Genomic DNA, 25,168 nt, shown 5'->3' with positions numbered 1-25,168 from the left:
AAGAGCTGCTAAGGATCTCAGTGGGCTTTGTTCGTTTTCTGTTTGCTGTGGACTACCCTAGCCAGTGTCATTGTCAGGTTTAGCACTTCTCTCACACAAGACATGGAACACTGGCAGTTTTACTAGTTGTCAGGGATTATTGCGACTACTCCTGAGTAACGACCTTCCACATACTTGTCTTTCAAAAGTCTTTATTGGTGCACATTATTTACAGTGTAGTGAGCTGTCGGTTTCATGTCTTCTCATTCCGAATCAGAATCCGGCACTGCCCCCTTCCGCGATTGGGACCAACATAAAAGCCTCGGGACAGTGAATCTCCTCCCTTTTCTCCTCCTTCTCAATTCCGGTGTCGGGGCGAAGGGTCTACGGCAGGCATCCCCAGACTTCGGCCCTCCAGATGTTTTGGACTACAATTCCCATCTTCCCCGACCACTGGTCCTGTTAGCTAGGGATCATGGGAGTTGTAGGCCAAAACATCTGGAGGGCCGCAGTTTGGGGATGCCTGGTCTACGGTCAGCCCTATTCCTGTCCACTCCTCCCGCCTCTCTCTCTTCCTGCCTGTGGAGCAGGGGCTCTCCAGTGCTGCCAGAGCCCTGACACTCCTTCTCCATTTCCTGACTCACCCCTTCAGGCCCCTCGCTCTCATGACCATAGCTGCCAAGTTATCCCTTTTTTTAAGGGAAATTCCATTATGCTGAATAGGCTTCCTCACGAGAAAAGGGAAAACTTGGCAGCTATGCTCATGACTGCTTGGAGACGGGCTGCTTCTGATGAAGGGGGGGGGGTCTCTGTAATCCCTCCCCCTTACACTAGTTGAGGTTTATTTAGCAATAACAGGCTTTCAGCAGTCGGAGCTTCCACAACTCATTCCTCACTGTCAGAGTCAGTTGACTCGACTGGCTTCCGGACCTTCCCAAGGCCAGGTACACACCAAGTCCTCCCCCGCCTCCTGCTGGTCTTCCTTTGTTCTGATCACTTGCTCTGCCTCCTACTTCTTGGAGACTCAAGTGCAGCCAATTCCTCCTCCTCTGGAGCTGAATCCAACCCTGCCTCCTGCTCCTGCATCTCTGTGGTCCTGCAACAACTTACAGGCAGCTTATCTTTTTGTGAAAGAGTCACATTCCTGTTTTCCCTCTGCCTCTTCCTCCTCCTCCTCTGCAGACTCCTCTCTGCTGGACATGTCTCTGACAGTCGTGGAGGCCAAGGCTTGCATCTCCAACAGGCCTTGCTGTCAAGGGAATTTTGTGGTCTGTGCCTTTTTCAGTCTCCGGCACCTTAAGAGAAACTTCAGAAATAATTTGTGTCCTCGTGGTTCTCCAGGATATCTCTGGCTGCCTTTCATTTCCCAGAGTATTCATTTCCCTGACCATTAGGTCCAGTCATGACCGACTCTGGGGTTGCGCGCTCATCTCGCATTATTGGCCGAGGGAGCCGGCGTATAGCTTCCAGGTCATGTGGCCAGCATGACAAAGTCGCTTCTGGCAAATCAGAGCAGCACATGGAAACGCTGTTTACCTTCCCGCTGTAGCGGTTCCTATTTATCTACTTGCATTTTGACGTGCTTTCAAACTGCTAGGTTGGCAGGAGCTGGGACCAAGCAATGGGAGCTCACCCCGTCACAGGGATTCGAACCGCTGACCTTCTGATCAGCAAGCCCTAGGCTTAGTGGTTTAACCCACAGCGCCACCTGGGTCCCTCTAGACTAACATGTACCAACCCATAATTTGGGGCAAAGGGTGCTTTTGTGTGTCTGTTTCGTTGAGGCTCTGGTTGGGAAGGCCATTATGAGCGTCCGGATCAATATTAAACCCTCCTGGGCAATACTGGGCAAATGTTTGACCACATTTCCCAAGACTATCTTAAGTTTTGGGGACCACTTAAAGATCTCTATGAGAGGGGGCACCCTACTGCCTTTCCTCCCCTCCCTCTGGCCCTCGATTCTACCATTTAGAAGTTCATGTAAACATGCACAGCTCTCGTGTTATAGATAACACGACATTTCCTTGCATTTCCCAGGTGGCAATCTCGCCTAGAGCGTGTGCTGTTCTAATTGCAATCAGCCCCTTTCGTTCCCTCCTCCCCTGCCAGACTGTTAAATGTTTGCGGGATTGAGCCAAACAGCTGGCCATGTAATGGCGAGCTGTTGTGGGGCTGTCCTGGGGGCGCCATAAACGTAAATGTAACGGATGACTTTAAGAGTTTCAGAGATGGTGATTTAGTTCCGGGGGGGGGAGGAGGGAGGGAGAGGAGCAGTGGTTACAGCTTTTGTAGCCCCCAAGACTTTTTCAAAGACAGCTGCCCACACAGCAAGTGGCCTATGTCAACGGACAATTTAAAGAGGTGCCTTTGGGACTTTGAGTGAAAGAGATGGCATTGCATGATAGAAGTTTGCGAAACTCTGTGGCATGAAGAGGGTGGATACAGAAAAGTTTTTCTCCCCCTCTCATGGGGCCATCCAGTTAAGCTGAATGTTAACCAGTGGAACTCTCTGAACACATAATTCTATAAGCTTCTATCATGTCACCTGTTGCTCACTTTTAGATACCTCCATGTGTCAAACCACCAGCTCTGACAGCAGCAAATTTATTTTATTCATTTATTAATTTTATCTTATTTTGTTTATTACATTTAAAATGTAAATAAAGAACTATGCCAGGGTGTTGTTTATTGATTATAGCTCGGCTTTTGATACCATCCTTCCGGACATCCTCATTAAAAAGCTGACTGGCATGAACCTTTCTTCTACCATCTGTGGCTGGATTAAAGACTTTCTGATAGATTGGACACAAACGGTGAGGATTGGACAAGTAACATCTAATTCCTTAAAAATCAGCACTGGCACACCACAGGGATGTGTGCTAAGTCCCTGCCTGTATCCATTGTATACATACAATTGTGTATCATCTGACCCGTCTACTGCAATTATTAAGTTTGCAGATGACACCGCCATAATGGGTCTAATAACAGGTGGAGACGAATCAGCGTATAGAGGGGAGGTCCAAAAATATATATACATGGTGCCTAGAGAACAACTTGCACCTTAATATCAGCAAGACAAAGGAGATGGTGTTGGACTTCCGGAGGAAGAGAGGAGAACTACCCCTTGCTGTACATCGGGGAGGGCTGTGTGGAGAGAGTCTCTTCCTTTAAATTCCTAGGAATTTCTCTCAGTGAAGAAATTAATCAATATAACCCAGGTGGTTAAGAAAGCCCAACAGAGACTCCGTTTCCTTAGAGTATTGTGAAAGAATGATGTCAACCAACATTTGATGATCTCCTTCTACCGGTCCACAATAGAAAGTGTCCTTTCATACTGCATCACAGTGTGGTACTCTGGCTTGACATCAAAAGATAGAAAGTGCCTACAGAGGGTGGTGAATACAGCACAAGATATTATGGGCTGTCCCATGAATCCGCTGGATGACATTGCGGAAGACCGTTGCCTCAGGAGAGCGAGGAAAATTCTTAGGGATGATTCACACCCAGGCCGGCACCTTTTTGATCTCCTGCCCTCGGGTAGAAGATATAAAAGCATGATTAGTCGCACCAACAGGGTAAAGAACAGCTTCTATTCCTGGGCTGTTAGGCTGCTGAATGAAAAGATAACAACAGGACAACTGACTTTTGGGTTTGGTGGGTGTGCGTCAGTAAACGAGGGGAATTAAGACTAAGAGATCTGAGTGGGTGTGCTTGTGTATACAAGTTGTACAAGTGACAATAAAGTATTTCAATTTCAATTTATATGCCACCCTTCCTCTGAGGATCACAGGGTGCTTTACGGACTAAAAACTCAAGAATATGTAACAAAATAACAAACAAAACAATACCCCTACCCCCAGTTTAAAAGGCCATAAGTTGTTCTATCTGCCAAACGCCTGGGAGAAGATATCTCTTCGCCTGATGCCTAAAAGATATGTAATGAAGGTGCCAGGCGAGCTTCCCTGGGGAAAACATTCCACCAATGGGGAGCCACTGCAAATAAGGCCCATTCTCATGTTGCTGCCCTCTGGACCTCATGGAGGAGGCACATGAAGAAGGGCCTCAGATGATGACTGCAGGATCCAGGTCGGTTCATATGGGGAGAGGCAGTCCTTGAGGCATTGCAGTCCTGATGCAGTTCTTGAGGTAAAAAAGGGATCCCTGATCATTAGGTCCATTCACGGACGACTCTGGGGTTGCGGCGCTCATCTCGCTTTACTAGCCGAGGGAGCCGACACACAGCTTCCGGGTCATGTGGCCAGCATGACTAAGCCGCTTCTGGTGAACCAGAGCAGCGCACGGAAATGCCGTTTACCTTCCCGCTGGAGCGGTACCTATTTATCTACTTGCACTTTGACGTGCTTTCGAACTGCTAGGTAGGCAGGAGCTGGGACTAAGCAACGGGAGCTCACCCCGTCGCGGGGATTTGAACCGCCGACCTTCTGATCGGCAAGCCCTAGGCTCTGTGGTTTAACCCACAGCACCACCTGCGTCCCATATAGTTCTGGAGGTATTGCAGTCCAAATGCAGTTCTTCAGTACACTCATTCCTTGAATTGTGCAGGGTGATCTTTGGGGGAGTTTGAAGGAATGGGTGCTTCAGACTTTTGGCAGGTAGTTGGGCTTGCAGCACATGTGGCCAACCAGCAGCTTTTGGGTAACTTCCCTGCAGGCTTCTTACTGCTTACCAATAGACTCCCCTCCCTGGTGTACGGCAGCTTGGCACTGAGGAGCACACCAGTCGGCATGCTTCCGAGCTGCTTCCCAAATCAAGCAGCTGGGGATTTGGTGTGCAGTGAGATCACAGAGATCCCATTGTGTGCCTGCCTCCACTTCCCAGCTGACCGGCACTGGAAACAGGTGAGGAGCATGCTAATTGGGATGCTTTTTCAGTCCCAGCCTGCTGAGCAGCGGAGAAGAGGGGAAGTGCAATGGGATCTCATTGCACCAGGTGTGAAGGTTTAAGCCACCCTAGCCCTGTGTCATGGTCCGGTCGGCGGGCGTCGGGACCAGAGGCAAGATGGTGGTGAAGAAGCAGGGTTGAGGAGCAAGGCAGAGGCGAAGGTCCACGGGGCACGAAGCAAGGCGAAGGCAAAGCAAGGGTCCAGGAACAGGAAGCAAGGCGAAGGTCCACGGGGCAAGAGCAAGGCGAAGCAAGGGTCCAAGGAGCAAGGAGCAAGGTGAAGGATCCAGGAACAAGAAGCAAGGCGAAGGTCCAAGGGTCAAGAGCAAGGCGAAGGTGAAGCAAGGGTCCAAGGAGCAAGAAGCAAGGCGAAGGATCAAGGAACAAGAAGCAAGGCGAAGGTCCAAGGAACAAGAAGCAAGGCGAAGATCCAGGGAACAGGAAGCAAGGCGAAGGTCCAAGGGTCGAGGAGCAAGGCGACGACAAGGCAAGGGTCCAAGGAGCAGGAGGCCAGATGCAACCAGGCAGGGATAGCGTTGCTGTGACAAAGAGCTGTAGGCCCCAGAGCCTGACTCCTGCCCATACTCCTGACACCCTGTGCACTGAGGATGGGCATGAAAGGTGTGCATGCAAGAGAGCGAGCAAAACTTGAGTGGGAGAGGGAAACTTGTGTGTGTTTGTTTTTGTGTGTGTGTGTGTGTGTGAGAGAGAGAGAGAGAGAGAGAGACAGACAGACAGACAGACAGACAGACAGACAGACAGACAGACAGACAGACAGACAGAAAGACAGACCCACTCCGAGCACAATTCAAAGTGTTGGTGCTGACCTTTAAAGCCCTAAATGGCCTCGGTCCAGTATACCTGAAGAAGCGTCTCCACCTCCATCATTCTGCCCGGACACTGAGGTCCAGTGCCGAGGGCCTTCTGGCAATTCCCTCGTTGCGAGAAGCCAAGTTGCAGGGAACCAGGCAGAGGGCCTTCTCGGTGGTGGCGCCTGCCCTGTGGAACGCCCTCCCAACAGATGTCAAAGAGGAAAACAACTTCCAGACTTTTAGAAGACATCTAAAGGCAGCCGTGTTCAGGGAGGCTTTTAATGTTTAATAGATTACTGTGTTTTATTTTTTTGTTGGAAGCCGCCCAGAGTGGCTGGGGAAACCCAACCAGATGGGCGGGGTATAAATAATAAATAATAATAATAATAATAATAATTATTATTATTATTATTATTATTATTATTATTAACCCTGCCTACCACCAGTATGCATTCCTCCCACTGCCACATGCAGCTCTGGGGGAGAAATGTTGCCTACCTCTGGGCTAGGTGGTCTTTGTGTCCCCTCCAGCTCCATTTCTAATTGATACTTGGACATCAGCAGTCCATCAAATGCTGGAGTTTAAGGGGCTTCATTGAGCCCAGTTTATCGAGTGGGTGATGCCGCCTTGGCTGATCAGCAGACAATCAACATTAGCCGTTAAGCCTTGACAAGTCTTTGGCAAACTTGCTCAGCTTGCAGGTGCTATGCTAAGCCCAGTCCTTGGGCTTTTGCTTCAAAATGCAGAGTATTTGAGCCAGCAGCTGGCGTGAGGTTTGCCACCTTTTCATCTAGCACACTGAGTGTTAGCTTATCTGGGGTTAAACTCTGAAGGCTTTCAAGGTCTAATTCATGACTTGTCACTGCAGTGGGGAGGCCCTAGCCGTGCAGTATATTGATCACCCCACTGGATTATTTAGTTTATTGACTCTCCTTGCTTTCCTACCCTAATTAAAGCCAGATAAATACTTAGTGTTGCGTATTGGAGGCTGCATGTCGGCAGTGACCTGGAAAGGGGTGGGGTGTAATTGAAAATGCAGTCAATTCAGGTAGATGACTTATGACCTGAGGAATGGCAGTCTCAAAGGGGGCTGCTGTTATCTTTTGGTCTGGCTTGCAGTTGAGCTCTTCCTCATGACTGGCGGGACCTTCCTTGTGATGCTTTCTAGCACCCTTTGCCAACCTGCTGCCATCCCGATGTTCTGTGGCAAGAAAGACAGTCACGGGAATAGAAATAAACACAAACTAAATGTAAAACCGTGAAATTTCCTGAAACGAGAGGTAATCGACTATAATAGGGGTTTACTGAAAATAATTACCACTTAAACAAATAAACTAAGGAATATCAAAAACTTCTAGAACAGGGGTGGCCAACTCCGAAAAGACTGCGATCTACTCACAGAGTTAAAAACTGGCAGCGATCTACCCCCTTTTGGGTGTTCATGTCAAAGTTGTTTAGGGAGGAGGAAAGCCCTGTTTTTTAGGGGTTCAGGTCAAAGTTGTTGAGATTTTTTAGGAATGAGGAAGGCCCATTTTTTAGGGGTTCAGCTCAGAGTTGTTGAGCTTTTCTGAGGTGGGAAGAAAGCCCTGTTTTGGGGGGTGAAGGGCTAAAATGTTGAGCATTTTTAGGGGAGCCAAAGTTGTTGAGCTTCTTTGGAGGGAGCCAGTGATCTACCAGTGATCTACCACAGACGTCCAGTGATCTACCGGTAGATCACGATCTACCTGCTGGACGTGCCTGTTCTAGAACAAAACTAAACAATATAGAAATAACTTAAGAAACAATCAAAAACCTCATTTCACTGTGATTAACAGTTTCCTCAGAAGTAAATAGAAAGATACTAAACTCTAAATGACCAAAGTTCAGAGATAAAGGGTAAGAAAACCCAAAAGAAAAACTTTTGATTATTTTAATTGGACTTAAAGCCAATAACATTCCAGTAATAAGGGGTTAGACACCCAAACGTAAAAACTCTAATTCTGAATCTTCAAAAAGGTTTGGAAACCTAAAGTGCAGAAAACATGGGGGAATTCAAATTAAGCTGTATTAGCTTTTAAAAGAATTCAAAAACTGGGCTGTAAAAGCTCCCGTGATCTAGTTGTTACTGATGTTTGGCAAAGTCTAGATGGGCCATTGGCTGATCCAACAAGCTATTCTTACATTCTTAGGACCTGCCTTTCTGGAGGTGGCCAGACGGAGACCACACACCCACTGCCCAGGCAACGTGAAATTAGGCTGCAGATTGGCAAATGTTCCACTGGAGGCAGTCAATCACAGATTGCCCCTTGGGGGCCAACGGGCCTGGCTTCTGCCTAATCTGAGGTTATTGTCATTTGTGTATTTGCTCAGACGCGGGAGCTGTGCAAAGATAACGCTGATCCTGTCCATCCCTTACTGCCCCCCCCCCCAATGACTTGCCTTCCACGCCAGTGGAGCGCAAACCCAGCTGGGCCAGAGGACGGGGCGGAGGAGGCTGAGATCAGCAGCCGGATATAATTGCATTTTGCTCCACAATCGCCCCCGGGGTCTGAGAAGACCCGTCTGTGTGTCTCCATTCTCTCCCTCTCGATGCATCTTGGGGGGGGGGATCAGTGTAAAAATTCAGCAGAAAGGCCACTCCTGGCCCTTGCCTGCTGGGCCATAAATTGTGCGAGAACCTTCCCTTTGCCTCCTGCGCCTGCTGGGCTTCACCATCCGGACCCGTAAGGCTGGCTCGTATTTTATGCTCTTCGCATCCCTCCTGATCCTTGATTTCTCATCATTGGGAGTCCCTGGTAGTTACATGTGCGCAGCTCCCTTCCAGAACGGGCTTGTGTTTTATAGCACTGCCACGGCGAGCAGAGGGGGTGGGCGGGGGATATCTCCTTATTGTATTTATAAAAGGGGGACCTGAGATTGATGGGGTGCCAGGAGGGATGATCGCAAATCCAACGGCCTACAGCTGGCCTGCAGCAAGAAGAGAAGCGTGGAAAGAGGGAGGAAGGGAGGGAATGGTCCTTTTTGCCAGAGTTGTATGATTTATATGAACAAAAGCCTATGTTGTAAATCTTGCCTTTTATAGTATGGTTCTCCATCAGGGCAATGGCAACACCTGGCCCTGTTAACATCCAGGCAACATAACCCTGGTTCTGAACAAGCCTTTGTCGAGGCAAACTGATAAATGTGCTGTATTTAATGGCGTTTAAAAAAATGGTGCCTGCTCGCCACTTTTACCAATACAGTGGTACCTCGGTTTATGAACACAATTGGTTCTGGAAGTCTGTTCATAAACTGAAGCGTTCATAAACTGAAGCGAACTTTCCCATTGAAAGTAATGGAAAATGGATTAATCCGTTCCAGACGGTCCGCGGAGTAACCGTTCATAAACTGAAGCGAACTTTCTCATTGAAAGTAATGGAAAGTGGATTAATCCGTTCCAGACGGGTCCGTGGAGTACTTAAACTGAAGCGTTCATAAACTGAAACATGGGTGTAATTGGTTCCGGAAGTCTGTTCATAAACTGAAGCGTTCATAAACTGAAGCGAACTTTCCCATTAAAAGTAATGGAAAGTGAATTAATCCGTTCCAGATGGGTCCGCGGCGTTCATAAACTGAAAATTCATAAACCGAGGTGTTCATAAACCGAGGTTCCACTGTATGAGAAATAAACTCTCTTGGCGCATTTTTATTTTTATAGAGTGCTTTCTCTAACCTCTTAAGTCTGGTATTATTATTATTAATTTACATTTCTATACCGCCTTTCTTTTCCAAGGAGCTCAAGGTAGTATACATGGTTCTACTCTTCCCCATTTCATCCTCACAACAACCCTATGAGGTAGGTTGCTGTAGGCTCAGAGATGGTTGCTGTCCCGAAGCCACAGCCACCCACTTTTTTTGTTTTGTTTTCTGTGATGAAGTTGCACAGCAAAGAGTTTGCTCAACCACTGAACTCATCACGAATGAAGCAAACAGAAATGTTAGTGGGTGTGGGAATGTTCAGGGAGGCAGGAGAGGATATATTGTTTAATGATATCCTTCCTAACTTGTGCCAGCAAATTCTATATCTTAGCAGAGTTTAAAAATTCCCCCTTTAAACGCACAGTGGTTTGTTTGTCGCAGGTTCATCTGAGCCTCTCTCTATAAGATTCCTGGTAAGATCCCTTCTTGTCCCTCTTAAAAAGAATAGACACGACAATCTTAATAAAGTCTATATAAAAGTAATTTACCCACATTCATTCAGTTCACAGTTGGATCCCTGAAGGCAGACGTAGGTTACAAAAGTATACAGTCAAACCTCGGTTTACGCCTACCTCGGCGAGCGACTGCTGCGGACCCGGAAGTGTTTACATCCGGGTTCCGCGGCGTCGGATGCGCAGACGCGATCTGTGTAGAGCGCACGCACGAAGCGTGCCTTTGGCGAGCGACTGCCTCCACAGAACTGATTGCGGTCACAAACCAAGGTATCACTGTATATACACGTGGAACTATCGCAAAAGGGAGTTAGTCCCAAGTGACTGCCGACAGGCATTCACTTCTGCTAACACAGGCATCCCCAAACTTCGGCCCTCCAGATGTTTTGGACTACAATTCCCATCTTCCCCCATCACTGGTCCTGTTAGCTAGGGATCATGAGAGTTGTAGGCCAAAACATCTGGAGGGCCGCAGTTTGGGGGTGCCTGTGCTAACACGTAGAAAAACAAAATGGAGAAGAAGGAGCAAAAGAAGAATGTGTGCTCCCCTACCCAGATTAGGCCACACCCACATCTAGTCACATGCAGAGGAAGCTTGTCCCAGCTCAAGAGGAAACGGGAAGTTTTCTCCTGGCTGGTACAAAGCATTCCATAGCATGTCCATTCTAGGAATCATAGAATCATAGAGTTGGAAGAGACCACAAGGGCCATCCAGTCCAACCCCCTGCCAAGCAGGAAACACCATCAAAGCATTCTTGACATATGCCTGTCAAGCCTCTGCTTGAAGACCTCCAAAGAAGGAGACTCCACCACACTCCTTGGTAGCAAATTCCACTGCTGAACAGCTCTGTCAGGAAGTTCTTCCTAATGTTTAGGTGGAATCTTCTTTCTTTAAGTTTGAATCCATTGCTCCGTGTCCGCTTCCCTGGAGCAGCAGAAAACAACCTTTCTCCCTCCTCCATATGACATCCTTTCATATATTTGAGCATGGCTATCATATCACCCCTTAACCTTCTCTTCTCCAAGCTAAACATACCCAGCTCCCTAAGCCGTTCCTCATAAGGCATTGTTTCCAGGCCTTTGACCATTTTGGTTGCCCTCTTCTGGACACGTTCCAACTTGTCAGTATCCTTCTTGAACTGTGGTGCACAGAACTAGACACAGTACTCCAGGTGAGGTCTGACCAGAGCAGAATACAGTGGTACTATTACTTCCCTAGATCTAGATGCTATACTCCTATTGATGCAGCCCAGAATTGCATTGGCTTTTTTAGCTGCTGCATCACACTGCTGACTCATGTCAAGTTTGTGGTCTACCAAGACTCCTAGATCCTTTTCACATGTACTGCTCTCAAGCCAGGTGTCACCCATCCTGTATTTGTGCCTTTCATTTTTGTTTTGCCCAAGTGTAGTACCTTACATTTCTCCTTGTTAAAATTCATCTTGTTTGCTTTGGCCCAGTTGTCTAATCTGTCAAGGTCATTTTGTAGTGTGATCCTGTCCTCTGGGGTATTAGCCACCGCTCCCAATTTGGTGTCATCTGCAAACTTGCTCAAGATGCCCTCAAGCCCATCATCCAAGTCATCGATAAAGACGTTGAATAAGACTGTGCCCAAGACAGAACCCTGTGGTACCCCATGTTGTTGTACTTGACTGCTATGTGTTTCACATCCCACAGTGGGAACAGGGATGAGCTATGTCTCTCATCAGTTGTGATGTCACAGTAGGGTTCCCACGCAACAATATAGGTTTCCATGACCCTGGAGGGGTCAAAGTTCAGAGTCTCAGAAGCCTAACCATGAAACAGGAAGCTGTCCTATGCCATGACAAGACTATGGTGGCTCTCCTTCGATGCAGGTTTCTGATGAGCGGTAGGATGGCCATCTCTCAGATGTCAATCAGGTAGGGATGGGAGAGACTCCCTGCCTGAGATCCTGGAGAGCTGCTATTGGCCTGTGCGGACAATGTTGAGGTAGATGGATGTCATGGTGCTGTCAGGCATGGAATAATAATAATAATAATAATAATAATAATAATAATAATAATAATAAATAATTTATACCCCACCCATCTGGCTGGGTTTCTCCAGCCACTCTGGGTGGCTTCCAACAGAAAAATAAAACACAATAATCTATTAAACATTAAAAGCCTCCCTGAACACGGCTGCCTTCAGATGTCTTCTAAAAGTCTGGTAGTTGTTTTCCTCTTTGACATCTGTTGGGAGGGCGTTCCACAGGGCAGGCGCCACCACCGAGAAGGCCCTCTGCCTAGTTCCCTGCAACTTGGCTTCTCGCAACGAGGGAACCGCCAGAAGGCCCTCGGTGCTGGACCTCAGTGTCCGGGCAGAACGATGGGGGTGGAGACGCTCCTTCAGGTATACTGGACCGAGGCCATTTAGGGCTTTAAAGGTCAGCACCAACACTTTGAATTGTGCTCGGAAACGTACTGGGAGCCGATGTAGATCTTTCAAGACCGGTGTTATGTGGTCTTGGAATGTCCAGAGTGAGGAATTAACTCTTTGTTGTCAAACAATCAGTCCTATGTCTCTCAGCTACTCCTAGGTGTGCACCTGATGAGGCAGTTGCTACAACAGAGAGCCCCTGACCTTGGCTTATGTATCTCCCCCATCCAAGCTGCAAGCAAGCAGGCAAAGACTGTGCCTGCATGTAACCTGCTTCTGCTCCTCCCGCTTCAGTCCTCTTCTGGTCCTGGGAGACAGTGGAGCAGGAGAGATGGGGACAGGAGGAGATGTGGAAGCTCTTGACCCTACACCAGCCTGACCTATCTCTCCCTCCTCCTGCACCTGTCCTCCAGTCTCCAATCCTGCAGCTTCTCCTGCCTCTCGTCTCCTAGCTGCTCCAGGCTCCCCCTGACCCCTGGTCCCTTCTTGCAAGGCAGTCTCCAACCCTGCTTCTCCCAGTGCCTACGCCTCAGTATCCAGCCACCATACCTCAGTGTCCAGTTAGGCCTTGACCATGGCCATTGGTCTGACTTCCAAAGGAACAAAGGCTAGTTCCCTTTGTTTCTGTGTTCCTGCTAAGTGTTACTTGCAGTCTTGTTTCTCCCTAGAATTTGTGGCTTGGGAAGAGAGAGACTCCCTCCCTCTCAGACCGTATTCTTCCTCTCGCGCAAGTCCTACAAGTATGAAATAAACCCTTGGAAGATGCGAGCTACGTGTTGCTCCGGCAAACAGCAAATAAATCACGAGCCCATCCAGCAATAAATCTTTCATGAGATTTGGGCTGTCTGAACTCTGGCGACTGTGCGGGAAGCGTATAAATTTCTCTCGCAGGGAGGGTGGGGCGGAAGGGGTAGGTGGATTGGGCACTTAAGGGAGCCGGAATCTTCTGATGCCGTTATTAACTTTGGAAGCACTTGATGAGTTTAGATTCATTAAGCGTTGCCCAGCCTTGTTAATTCAATAAGTGCGGATGACACTGTTATGTAAGACAACGATCAGTAATTTGGGAGAAAAATGGGTAGGAGGGGAAGGAAGCGAAGGAATATCAAAGCAGTCATTGCACAGCAGAATACTTAATCCTTCTCCCCTCCAGAATGAGCAAAAGTTTGCTGTTTTCCCACACTGGTTTTTTTTAATGTCTAGGGCTTTAAAATTAATATGAGCTGTGACTCAGGCTTTTGGTTCTGGCAGATAGGGCTGGCCTAATTGCTGAGAGGAGAATTAAAAGATTGGAACATGAATGGCATTGCACTGGCTATTGTCTCCTGCCTGTTCTTAGGTGCCGTGGTAATGAGGATTTAATGGAGACAGTCCTTCATATTCAGCGCTTCTAGGAATCTGATTGTGATGCAGATTTGGGGGAGTGGGTCATTAATATGGAACTTCATGTGTAGAGCAGGCTACAGAGAGGTTGGGGGGGAGAGAACAGCCCCCCCCCCAAAACCACCAAAATATTGTTACATAACCACCCAATCTCACCCCATCTGAAGAAGTGTGCATAGACACGAAAGCTCATACCTATGACAAACTTAGTTGGTCTGTAAGGTGCTACTGGAAGGATTTTTTTATTTTGTTTTGACTGCATCAGACCAACACGGCTACCTACCTGTAACTAACACCCAATCTCCAAGCAGTGAAAGATTCCAAGGGTTCCAGATGCTTACCTGGGGGGGGGGGTCTGAAGCAGAGAGTGTTATTGGGGCAACTCGCTTGCTGTTGTGATTCTTGGGGTTCAGAGATGTGGAAGCTGGGCTGGTCGGCGACTCATCTTCCAACGGCAATGCTCCCATCAGGTGTCTGCTTGTTTGAGTAAGTGCAGACCTCACAGTGACCCAGAATGAATTCCGATGGTTTACAAAGCACAGATAAAATGGGTGTATATGTGCCTGTGTGTGCAAGAAGACAAAACAAGCTACCTACTCAGGGCACTGTGACCTTTTCTTAGCAACACACTGTGCTAGCCAGCTCAGAGGATCCAGTTTTTAACAAACTGGCCCACATTCCTTTTGGGATGGAGAGATGCACAGGTCTAGATTTCATTTTTTTTTAATTCCATAAAAAAACAAAAACCTAAAATTATTATTTTTCTCTCTTTGACAATATTTTTAAAAATTGATTACAGACCTGAAGTAGCAACTCAATAGTTGTGTGTTTTTAGCCTTCTGCTACAAGAGAGTACAATAATAGTAAGGACACTTTCCAGACTTGTGAAATGAAAAGCTAAGATTTTCCAGGATTTTGTTGAGAATTGGGTACAGGCGAGCCATTAAGACTCATGTTATTCTCAGCCATCTTTCAATATAGCTTGAGTTGCTCCCAATACAACCCACTTCTGGGGCAGGGAGGTGGGGATTGGTCTGAGTGTACGTATAAATAGTGGTGAAAAAACAGAATATGTGAGTTTAGGCCAGGAGTGGGGAACCCATGTCCCACCCCTAGATATTATTGGACTACAACTCCCATCAACTGTGACCATTGGATATGCTGACCGGGGCTGAAGGGCACAGGTTTCTCCAATGAAAATAGGGATGTCCCATTCCACAATGATAATTTTACTATTTATACCCCACACACCTTACTGGGTTGCCCCAGCCACTCTGCTGGTGACTTCCAACATGTATAAAACATTAAACATTTTATTTTAAAAAAAAATCCTTATACAAGATTGGATAACTCCATACCCTCCAACATTTCTCCAATGAAAACAGAGACATCCTAAGGAAAAGTGAAGGGACCCAGGTGGCGCTGTGGTTAAACCACTGAGCCTAGGGCTTGCTGATCAGAAGGTCGGCGGTTCGAATCCCTGTGACGGGGTGAGCTCTCGTTGCTTGGTCCCAGCTCCTGCCAACCTAGCAGTTCGAAAGCACGTCAAAATGCAAGTAGATAAATAGGAACCGCTACAGCGGGAAGGTAAACGGCATTTCCATGTGCTACTCTGGTTTGCCAGAAGCGGCTTTGTCATGCTGGCCACATGACCTGGAAGCTATATGCCGGCTCCCTCGGCCAATAATGCGAGATGAGCGCGCAACCCCAGAGTCGGTCACGACTGGACCTAATGGTCAGGGGTCCCTTTACCTTTTTAAGGAAAAGTGGGACGTTCTGGGATCAAATCAGAAACCGGGGTGGCTTCTCTAAATGAGGGACGTCCCTGGAAAATAGGGACACTTGGATGGTCTGTCATACCTGCTCCATGCCCTAGACCAGCCTTTCCCCAACCTCATGAGCTCCAGTTCTTTTGGACTACAATTTCCATCATCTATGGTAAAATGGTAAAAGACCCCTGGATGGTTAAATCCAGTCAAAGGTAACTATGGGGTGCAGTGTTCATCTCGCTTTTCAGGCCAAGGGAGCCGGTGTTTGTCCGCAGACAGAGTTTCGGGTCATGTGGCCAGCAGGACTAAACCACTTCTGGCACTGGGATGTTGATGGGAGTTGTAGTCTAAAACAGGGAACCGGGTGGAGGAAGGCTCTAGGAGAATCCTGCAATATGTAGCTTTGGGCTTAGTGTTGCTTGCCTGGGTTAATGCCCATTCAACCTGTACCTAAAAAATAAACCTTACTGGGGAAAAATATTCCTTGGAATCTTTGCAAGAGAGGATTATGTGCCTTGCCAACGATTTCACAAAAGGACACCCCGTTCAGTCTGACAGCTATCAAACTGGGCTGGGCAGGGCTTCCATTTTTGCAAACAGCACTTCTCCAGTCCACCCCTCCTTGTTCTCCTTCTCTCTAGGAGGGAGGGAGGGAAAGATCCAGTTTCCTTGAAACCCTGAATATTTCATGTGCAGTTGTGCTAAGTACACAAATGCAGATTTCCCTTAATTCATTTAATTAATTCTGGTTGGCTGCGGAAGTTAGATTTCCTTTCCGTAGAATTCAGAGTCTACTTTTCCTTTAAAGTGAAAACGGCAATTTCCACCATTATCGTTTGGTACCATCAGAGAGGAGGAGGAGGAGGAGGAGGAGGAGGAGGAGGAGGAGGAGGAGGAGGAGGAGGAGGCCACCTTATCTTACCTTGTGTGGTGCAGGGATGGAATTGCTTGCTGGAGATGACCGGAGTCATAGGGACTTTTGGGTGGTGCTCATATTCCTCTGGTTCTGGCGCATGGAAGCTGGCCCACTTCTGAAAACAAGATGGAGTCTTGGCCTGATCCAGCAGGACTCTTCTGGCATGTGGGTTGCTTTGAGAGTAGCTAGGGAGTGAGCGGTACCTCTAGCCTCAAACAGTTGTTGGGTGCTACCTCATACCCAGATCAGGCTAAATGTCCCTCAAGGCCAGGTTTCACTAGACTACAACTCCCACAATCCCCGACTACTTGCCTGGCTGGCTGGGGCTAATAGGAGTTGTAGTGCAAAATATCTAGAGGTTGCCATGCTGGAGAAGGCTGGCTTGAAGTCCAGTATCTGACTTGGCTATAGCTGTCTTAATGACTATGTACAAACGTTAAACAGATAGCTTGTTTTATTTTGGACTTTTGAAGAAATTGGCAGCATTAGCCCATCATCTTTGTTTTTGTTGTACCTATGGCTTCTGGCACTCATGTGTTTGGTTACACTGAAGAAGAACAATCCCGCATTGTAGGGGATTTTCCCTTAGATGAGGAAGAAGGGAGGGACATGGTGAATGTTTTAGAGGATTTAATGGACTTGGGGAGGAAAAGAACTAGAGCATATTCACATGCATCTACGCTCTCGGAATATGTTAGATCCAATATGATTCCAAGGGGATTAAGGGTTCTTAAACAACCCAGTCTTTACAAAGGAGATGAAGAATTTGTCATGAAATGGACTGGTATACTCAATAGATGCGCCATTGATTTAATGTTACTAATCATCGAAAAATCTAAGTCCGAAATGAACAAATTTGACCATGAAATAGAGAGGATTAAAAAAGATTTCAAGAAGGAAAGTGACAAAACCACATTTGATAGAGAAATAAAAATTTTTGAAGATTCTATTAATGAATTTAGTAAAGAGTTAAAATTATACAAAAGGAAAAAATTCAATAGAGATAAAGATGATTATGCAAACAATAGAGTGTACAATTGGTCTAAATATGAAAATAGAAACAATAGGTTTTTTGACAGAAAAACCAAATATCCACAAACAAAAAACGACACTACTATTCCAGATGAGAACAGTAGCATTTCTAGCAGAGGATCATCAGAATCAACATCTGAGTTTAGACAATTAAGACCCAGACAACATACACAGTATGACCCTCACAGGCGCAGGGGCAGAGGGAAGAACAGATAACTGTCGTTAATCTGTCAAGCCGGATACTCTCCTCGGATGAGTTGAGAGTACTCAGTTTAGGCTTAAATTTTGCTCCCACCCAAAAATATTCAGCCCTAAGCACTCGCATTGATGTGTATAAAATGATTCGTCAACTGAAACTAAAATTATTATTTCAGTCCAACACTGATACCTTGGACACTAGTACTCCTTTTAAAACCAAATCAACCTTCATCCCCCATAACCAGGATTTTAGGATAGAAGCTTTTCATCATGAAATTATAAAAGACTTAGACAGATTGGAAAAACGTCATATCCCTACTAGACATAATATAACTAGAGAACAACAAGAGCTAATTCATAACTTGGCGAATGACCGCTCCATCACAATTAAACCTGCGGACAAAGGAGGGGCTATTGTCTTAATGGACACAGTCACTTATGAACGGGAAATAAACAGGCAATTGGCCGACAGAAGATATTATTTACCTCTTAGTTATGATCCCACTCAGAAAGTTTCTAACCTTATTCGTATCACGGTCAATGAGGCTCTAGCGCTAGATTATATTTCTATACAAACCGCCGAGTTCCTACTTTGTAAAAATCCACGGGTCCCTATCTTTTACACTCTCCCCAAGATCCATAAAAATATCACACCACCCCCGGGCCGTCCTATTGTCTCAGCTGTTGGTTCACTCACTGAACCCTTATCCAAGTACCTAGACTCATTTATATTTGAATACTCCACTGCCACCACCACATATATCCGAGACACTAAAGATCTTATTGCTAAACTGGAAGACCTTCCCGTGCCTAGAGGAGCGATCCTGGCAACACTCGATGTAGGTTCTCTCTACACTAATATCCCACTAGAGACCATAAGAGGGACCATTGAAAATTTACTACGTTCCAGACAAGAACAAACCCCTCCTTATTATTTTTTAATCCAATTACTGGATATTGTTTTTGAAAATAATTTCTTCAGGTATAAAAATGACTTCTACATCCAAACCAAGGGGGTTGCTATGGGCGCGGCATTGGCCCCATCGGTAGCAAACATTCACATGATTGACTTTGAAAACAAACATTTTTTTTCTGAATCTAACCCCTTTACAAATGACATCATTCTGATTAAAAGATACATTGATGATTTGCTCATAATTTTTAAATCTGAAGCAACATGTATTGCATTCCAAGAATGGGTGAACACATTGGATTCCCATCTAAAATTTACTTGTCAGTATCACAAAAAAGAAATTCCATTTTTGGATGTAGTGGTCTACATTTCAAATAGAAACACCTTGGCATTCAAACCATATAAGAAATTAATGGATTGTTACTCCCTACTCCATTACTCTTCAAGTCACCCTTCTCATTTAAAAAGAAATTTACCATACGGACAGTTAATCAGACTGAAAAGGAATGCTACAGACAAGAGAGACTATAGAAATGCGGCTCATCAGCTAGAAAAAGCTCTCGTTAACCGGGGCTACCCTAATGGTATCATACAGGACGCATACAGACGTGTAGACGGTCGCAATCGAAAAAATTTGCTTGAAACACGGTCTGATAGCATTAAAAACAGAAAACCCAGCCGCCTGGTCATGGGGATGGATTTCACACCCCTGGCCAGCCACATTAGAAATATTATATATAAACATTGGCATATTGTGGAAGACATACCTGGCTGTAAAGATCCCCCCCTTTTAGGGTTGAGGAAGAAAGGAACTTTGCGCAATCAATTGGTCAAAGCTGATTGTTTGGAATCACCATCCATTGTCACTAAAGGCCACTATAGATGCGGCTCATGCAATATGTGCCCCTACAGTTTACAAGTAAAAGAAATAAAAAGTGAACATATGCAGTTCACTTTTAAAATCAACTCCATGACCACATGCAACTCCAAGAACGTAGTTTATTGCATACGGTGCCCTTGCAACAAACTGTATATAGGCAGCACCACGCGGGCACTAAAGGTACGTATAGGAGAACACAGATCACGCATCCGCAATAAAGTGATGGAAGCCCCTCTTACACCTCATTTTTTACAAATGAAACACAGTGACTCCGATTTAATGTTTTTTGGCTTATGGCAGTACACACCCAAGAAATACCACAAGCAGGATATCCTAAAAATATTGAGACAACAAGAAACTAAATTGATTTTTATGTTTAAGACATTACAACCGGACGGTTTAAACTCAGATCTTGACCTTTCTGTATTCATTTAAACGAACACACTAGCAGTATAACATACAGTAATCATAGAGATACTGTAAGTGTTATCAGTACTCACATTCTTCTGCCCCCTCCTAATTGTCATCTTTAATTATTATCACCTGTGAACCAACTTTTTGTATATAAGTGTGCTCCAAACACAGGATATTTGCTTAGTCAATACATGCTCAAACCAAAAATACTCTGAATACAAGAAATGTAAGTATCTCTTTTTGTGTACATGTATTTTAGAAATTGTATTACTGTATTATTTCAAACAATAATTAGAATTTGATTTGTATTACCAGTGAATATGTAAATGAGAGAACCTTTTGAAAAAACACCTGAGCATTGTGGCCTAAGCCAAGATAAGTGGTTTCATACAAATTGTAAGTACTGTTTTTGATATTTGTTCTGTTTATATGTATATTAGTGTCTTAATTCGAATACTAATAAGACCTGGTTTATACCACCAGTGAATGCACTAAACATAAAAGTACAAGGAGAACTACTGAAGAAGCCCGTCATATGGGCGAAACAGGCAAAAAAACGCCGGCAGCCTGTCTACTACCATTGACACCTCGTTCGACCTGCTGCCACTTGCTGACCGCTAGATAGCCTCAAAGACTATAAAGACTGGTTTGCCTTTAATTTGTACATGCTATCTGTTTAACGTTTGATTTTGGCTCTTGTGTCAGCACTTGTATATGGTTCTCTTATTGTTTTCTCTTTGGATTAATAATACTTGATTGAAACTGGATTGAATTTGGTGCCTTTGCGTGCTGCTTGTTTTATTTTGGACTTTTGAAGAAATTGGCAGCATTAGCCCATCATCTTTGTCTTAATGACTATGGGCAACTGGCTGTTCTTTCTAGCTGAGAGCAAGGAAGGAATCTAGGAACTCAGGAAGCTACCAAGTCAGACTTATTGGTCCACCCACACCAGTGGATCTCAAGATATGTTCTCTGGACTACACTTTCAGAATCAAACTTTGCTCGTGCCGCTCCAAATATTTTATTGGTAAGAAAGCCATTGGAAAATGAAAAGAAACAACTCCTAGCAGTGCTTGATTTTGGACACAGAACACAACTACCAGTAGTTTATAATACGATCTTGGGACATTCAGAAAGTATAAAACAATGCAGCTAACATAAGAACACGAACCATTCCCAAAATATAATTATAAACGAGCCTCTTACATATGTACCTTAAGTATGTATACAAACTCAATGAGAGGTGTGAGCTCGCTTTTGCTTGGTAATCTCATTTCCAGTAGGTCTAATTTGAAACAAACTCCCATCTCCTCATCAGCACAGAGAAGCCTTTCTCTTTTCTGACCTTTCATATTTGTCAGATTGAAAATCCCTGTTCACAACAGTATGTCATGGAGAACTGTAGAAGAATAGCCAATGCTTTTAAAGAGAGGCAAGGATACTGGTTTTGGACATGCTCTACGGGGAGCCGGCTTCCGGCACTAGCCCATTGGCAGACCAACTCTCTGTGTTACAACAATGCCTGGAGACATGACAAGGCGGCTGGCGACATTAACCCCACCGTGGGCGAATCCCTTGCAGATGACCACAACACCTAGACCAGGCATCCCCAAACTTCGGCCCTCCAGATGTTTTCGACTACAATTCCCATCTTCCCCGACCACTGGTCCTGTTAGCTAGGGATCATGGTAGTTGTAGGCCAAAACATCTGGAGGGCCGCAGTTTGGGGATGCCTGACCTAGACCAGGGGTTCCCAACAAAATTTTCTCGAGGACCCCTCATCGAGCAGCTATTGTGACAAGGACCCCCATTAATTCCTAATCCTAAAATTAAAAAGTGAGAGCCAAATTGGTAATGACAAGCATATGTTCAGCTCACTGTCAAAACAACATTCTAACAAATATTTGCAAATATGCAAATATATGTAATTACAGAAAAGAAAAGAAAATGCCTTTACAAGAGGGCAACTGGGTTATAGCTGCATATTTTATTCCTTCAAAGTGGTGTAGGTTGTATGTATTCACATTAAAAGAGTCTTTTTATATTTTATATTTATACGTTTTTTACAGTTCTTCCTCTTCATCTGTAGGCCTTTGTCGTTTTAACGAACCACTTTTTAACCAATGGTCCATTTTTAACTACGCGAACTGTAGCTTCCGCGAAAAACAACGCTTTGTTTACAAACACTACTGTTTTGCAAAGAGGCAGCGCACGCTAGGATGGAGGGAGGGGAATGGAGAAGACAGGGTGCCTGCGCAGTAGCGCACAAATGAAGCCGACACGCGCAAAGCATCTTGGGGAGGTGAGCGTTAGTAGAATGCGCGCGCTGCCTCTTTGCAAAACAGTAGTGTTTGTAAAGCGCCACCTAACGGCATACAGCAGAACTACTGCCTCTATCTAATTCTAGTTTTGTGCTAGACTCTGCTCATGCAGGAAGCGGCCAAAACAAAAAATCTGTTATCATACGAAATATATTTAATATATTTTTTATTCTAATAGCATCTTGCGGACCCCTCTGGAATAGCTCGCGGACCCCTGGGGGTCCCCGGACCACCTGTTGGGAACCACTGACCTAGACAATCAGTCAAGTTGTATATCCACAGCAGTGACCAGACGAGGAATGGCATTTTGTCACACACACCCCAGTGATGACACCCAGGGTGGCCCGCAACCCACACAACACCTTCCTTTGCCACTGCATCTGCAGCAGCACAACCAGATGCCCCAGCTGCAACAAAACATGTCTCTCCCACATTGTTCTCTATGGCAGGCATCCCCAAACTGCGGCCCTCCAGATGTTTTGGCCTACAACTCCCATGATCCCTAGTTAACAGGACCAGTGGTCGGGGAAGATGGGAATTGTAGTCCAAAACATCTGGAGGGCCGGAGTTTGGGGATGCCTGCTCTATAGCCACAGCAGGCATTGTAATCTTCCAACTGTTTGAACCCATTCCCAAAGGTGTACACCGCCATTGTTTCCCAAGACAGGCGGGTGCCAACTACTCATTCAAAATAATTAGTTTGATAACTATACTACACTGAAATGTGCAAATGTTTACAGTGGAACCTCGGTTTACGAACACCTCGGTTTACGAATTTTCGGTTTACGAACGCCGCGGACCCATCTGGAACGGATTAATTTACTTTCCATTACTTTCAATAGGAAAGTTCGCTTCAGTTTATGAATGCTTCAGTTTACGAACAGACTTCCGGAACCAATTACACCCATGCTTCGGGTTAAGTACGCTTCAGGTTGAGTACTCCGCGGACCCGTCTGGAACGGATTAATCCGCTTTCCATTACTTTCAATGGGAAAGTTCGCTTCAGTTTATGAACAGACTGCCGGAACCAATTGTGTTCATAAACCGAGGTACCACTGTATTTGATTCTCCTTGAATCTTCCTACCACACTTGCCATCCTCTCCTGCCACACCCTTTGAGAACCACAGGTCTGCACTGGCTGGCAGCAGCCCTCTAGGGTGCCAGACAGGGACCGTGTTCAGCCCTACCTGGAAATGATGGGGATCGAACCTGGGACCTTCTGCCAGCATAGCATGCATGTTCTACCATTGAGCTGTAGTCATACTCACCAAAGGGCAAGGATCCTTGCTCCTGCTGCTCCTCTGGTTGGTGGATGGGGTCGGCTGGCCTCCCCCTTGCATGATGATTCCTCCTCTCCCTTCCCTTGAATCTCAGCTCCACACATAGTTAAAGGCAGCAGTGGACTTTATTTAAAACACCTTCCCCCCCCCCGGCCGAAATATTCCATTTCTGTTCTTCTGCACAACCCATTCCACAGCTTTTTGCCTCCCACTTTCAGGCCTTCCAGCTTCTGCTCCGCCTTGCTTTGCTGATAATAAGTTTTTGGAAGCAGCGCAGGAGGAAGGGACGGCTGACTGAATTCCATGCATGACGAATTGGCCCACATCCCTGAGATTAGATCTGAGGTGGCTCTTCCTCCCTTCACCTGATCTGTTGGGCAAACTTGACGCAGGCAAATAAATTGCTCTTCCCTTTGAGGTAGGGGAAATACCAGTCTGCCTCTAAGGTAGGCTGCGATACAGAGGCTGTCGGAGCCTCCTGAGTGAGGCCAAGGTCTCCTAGTACAAAATAGATCTAAAGACTAATTTTGACGTGTGTGTACGAGAGAGAGGACGTGCGTTAAACCACTTCCGACTGTTCTCACAGTATCCAAAAGTGAGAAACTCAAAAAGCAGAATCTGAGCACAACAGAACTCTCTCTATTTGCAGTTCATCTGCAACTGGCCTACCAGAGAGGCCTACCACGTCCGACCCAGGTGGCGCTGTGGTTAAACCACAGAGCCTAGGGCTTGCTGATCAGAAGGTCGGCAGTTCGAATCCCTGTGATGGGGTGAGCTCCCATTGCTTGGTCTCAGCTCCTGCCAACCTAGCAGTTCGAAAGCACGTCAAAATGCAAGTAGATAAATAGGAACCGCTACAGCGGGAAGGTAAACGGCGTTTCCATGTGCTGCTCTGGTTTGCCAGAAGCGGCTTTGTCATGCTGGCCACATGACCTGGAAGCTATATGCCGGCTCCCTCGGCCAATAATGCGAGATGAGCGCGCAACCCCAGAGTCGGACACAATTGGACCTGATGGTCAGGGGCCCCTTTACCTTTACCACGTCCGACAGTGGAGGGCGAACATAGTCATTGTGGCTAGTAGCCACTGAAAGCCTTACCGTCCATTAAGTTGGCCAGCACTTCCTTCTGTGGGACACAGCTCCCTAGTTTAACCATGTGTCATGTGAAATGCTTCTGTGATGTGTTATTTGGGGTGCCTACTAAGTTTACACAGAGCATAGGGGGCAAAGTATGAGTATGCCTGATTTAAGTGCGAGCAGTGAAGACGCTAGTTTGTATAGAAACTAAACAAATTTGAAATAAATGTGGGGCGGTCAGGAGCTCTTCCTAGTCCCTCCTCATTCTCTTGGCCTTCTCCTCATTTCGATTCATTTTTCATTTATTATATTCCTATGCCGCTTTTCACTCGGTCACAAAGATGCTTACATACAATAAATGGCATAGTAGAGCATCGCAACGGCAAGGTAAATTATATAAAATAATCAACAAATCATCACTAAAAAGAACCACCTTCTACAAAACACTATTAAAAAACAACTCAGAAAATTAGATAAACAGCACAGCCACAAGAAAAGTCATATTATAAAGTTCACAAAACCTTACAACTCTCACAATCCACAAAACTTAGCAATGTTAACTAGCTAAACAAGCTAAGCGCTACTGAAGTCACACACACACTCACTGACCCCCGTGGCTCATAGTCTTCCACTCAGTTCATCAAAAAACACATTCACATACAGGGCCGTCTCTAGGCTTGGGCTGGGTGGCGCAGTGCGCCAGGGCGCCTGGCCACCAGGA

The 25,168-nt window shown here is 45.9% G+C and overlaps 2 long non-coding RNA genes across 2 annotated transcripts; one reads left to right on the top strand and one right to left on the bottom strand.

Moving 5' to 3' along the window:
* Positions 1-2,903: 2,903 nt before the first annotated feature.
* LOC148684673 (uncharacterized) lies at positions 2,904-23,582 on the bottom strand. Its single transcript, XR_015951703.1, has 3 exons — positions 23,359-23,582; positions 16,338-16,446; positions 2,904-3,506 (listed from the first exon to the last, which is right to left on the bottom strand). It is a non-coding gene; the product is annotated as an uncharacterized LOC148684673 (long non-coding RNA).
* Positions 18,895-20,545, top strand: LOC148684674 (uncharacterized). Its single transcript, XR_015951702.1, has 2 exons — positions 18,895-20,164; positions 20,252-20,545. It is a non-coding gene; the product is annotated as an uncharacterized LOC148684674 (long non-coding RNA).
* Positions 23,583-25,168: the final 1,586 nt, after the last annotated feature.

The sequence above is a fragment of the Zootoca vivipara genome, chromosome 9 (assembly GCF_965207765.1).
Source record: "Zootoca vivipara chromosome 9, rZooViv2.hap1.1, whole genome shotgun sequence".
Lineage (NCBI taxonomy): Eukaryota > Metazoa > Chordata > Lepidosauria > Squamata > Lacertidae > Zootoca > Zootoca vivipara.
This window is presented reverse-complemented; position numbering and strand designations above follow the sequence as displayed.